Source organism: Lepidochelys kempii, chromosome 4, assembly GCF_965140285.1.
Source record: "Lepidochelys kempii isolate rLepKem1 chromosome 4, rLepKem1.hap1, whole genome shotgun sequence".
NCBI lineage: Eukaryota > Metazoa > Chordata > Testudines > Cheloniidae > Lepidochelys > Lepidochelys kempii.
In genome coordinates, this window is record NC_136383.1 from 113,817,739 (window position 1) to 113,819,539 (window position 1,801).

General features: G+C 44.5%; 1 non-coding gene across 1 annotated transcript; it reads left to right on the forward strand.

The window, feature by feature from the left end:
- The first annotated feature begins 313 nt into the window (after positions 1-313).
- TRNAL-AAG (transfer RNA leucine (anticodon AAG)) lies at positions 314-387 on the forward strand. Its single transcript has one exon. It is a non-coding gene; the product is annotated as a tRNA-Leu (tRNA).
- The last annotated feature ends 1,414 nt before the right edge of the window (positions 388-1,801 follow it).

Genomic DNA, 1,801 nt, shown 5'->3' on the forward strand with positions numbered 1-1,801 from the left:
TTATTCTGAAAAAAAAATTCTGATAGTGAACTGGAAGCCATGCAAAGCACTGGGCTGAGTTGTATTTGTTGTTCTGTGTTGCTCAGAAGATGAACTGCCACATGGTGAACCATGGTGCTTTCTCATAGTGTTTTCTATCATCTCAAGATAGAGAGCTGCAGTATCTGGACAGGATCAAGTTATTAATTGACAGGAAGAGGAGAGCAGTCTTTTGGCCACTGAACAGGTTGTAGAATCCATATCTGTCTAATGAGTCCATTGGTGTATCCAGGAGGAGTAAGCATTCCAGAAGGACCCTTAAACTGAAAATGTTGGCCAGCTAGCTCAGCTGGTTAGGGTGTGGTGCTAAGACCACCAAGATCATGGGTTCAAGCCCTATGCTGGCCATTCTGTGTGCTGGGTGGAGAGGGTGGCTTCTGCTCTTTTGCGGCCAGTTTTGTTCAACATCTTTATTAAGGATCTGGATGATGAGATTAATTGCACCCTCAGCAAGTTCGCAGTTGACACTAAAATGAGTGGAGAGTTAGATGCGATGGAGGGTAGGGATAGGGTCTAGAATGAGCTAGACAAATTGGAGGATTGGGCCAAAAGAAATCTGATGAGGTTCAACAAGGACAAATGCAGAGTTCTGTACTTAGGAAAGAAGAATCCCATGCACCACTACCGGCTGGGGACCGACTGGCTAAGCAGCAGTTCTGCAGAAAAGGACCTGGGGATTACAGTGGATGAGAAGCTGGTGTGCCCTTGTTGCCAAGAAGGCCAATGGCATATTGGGCTGTATTACTAGGAGCATTGCCAGCAGATCGAGGGAAGTGATTATTCCCCTCTATTCGGCACTGGTGAGGCCACACCTGGAGTATTGCATCCAGTTTTGTTCCCCCCACTACAGAAGGGATGTGGACAAATTGGAGAGAGTCCAGTGGAGGGAAATGAAAATGATTAGGGGGCTGGGTCACATGACTTACGAGGAGAGGCTGAGGGAACTGGGGTTATTTAGTCTGCAGAAAAGAAGCATGAGGGGGGATTTGATAGCAGCCTTCAGTTAACTGAAGGGAGGTTCCAAAGAGAATGGAGCTAGGCTGTTCTCAGTGGTGGCAGATGACAGAATGAGGTGCAATGGTCTCAAGTTGCAGTGTGGGAGGTCTAGGTTGGATATTAGGAAACACTATTTCACAAGATGGGTGTTGAAGCACTGGAATGGGTTATCTAGGGAGGTGGTGGAATCTCCATTCTTAGAGGTTTTTAAGGCCAGGCTTGACAAAGCCTTGGCTGGGAAGATTTAGTTAGTGTTGGTCCTGCTTTGAGTAGGGGATTGGACTGGATGACTTCCTGAAGTCTCTTCCAATCCTAATATTCTATGATTCTATGAAAACAACCTTATCATTTGGGGCCCCAAGTCCCTGGGATGAGATATATAGTTTCTCCAAAATTTTCCTCTTCTCTTTGTATTGTGAGGATTTAATTCCAGCCAGCTGCTTTTCATCTAGGGGATTGTTTATGTTAGGCACCAGGAGAGGTGGGAGATGATTTTAGCATGTGTTTAGCATGAAGGAGTTGGATGTTATCTGTGTTCCGCAAGCATTGAAAGTCATGCCATTTCCTACTGCTTTTACACATAAGTTGAATAAGGTGGACGAATACCACTGAACCCAGCTGTATCTGCAGATGGAGTCTGTGTGTTTCATTCCAGTCCTGAAAATGTTTGATTGGATTACGACTACATTAATTGGGTGCTATTTTCAATAGATCCTTTTATATTTATATTATATAATAATACTGATACTTTTCACTTCTACAGCAC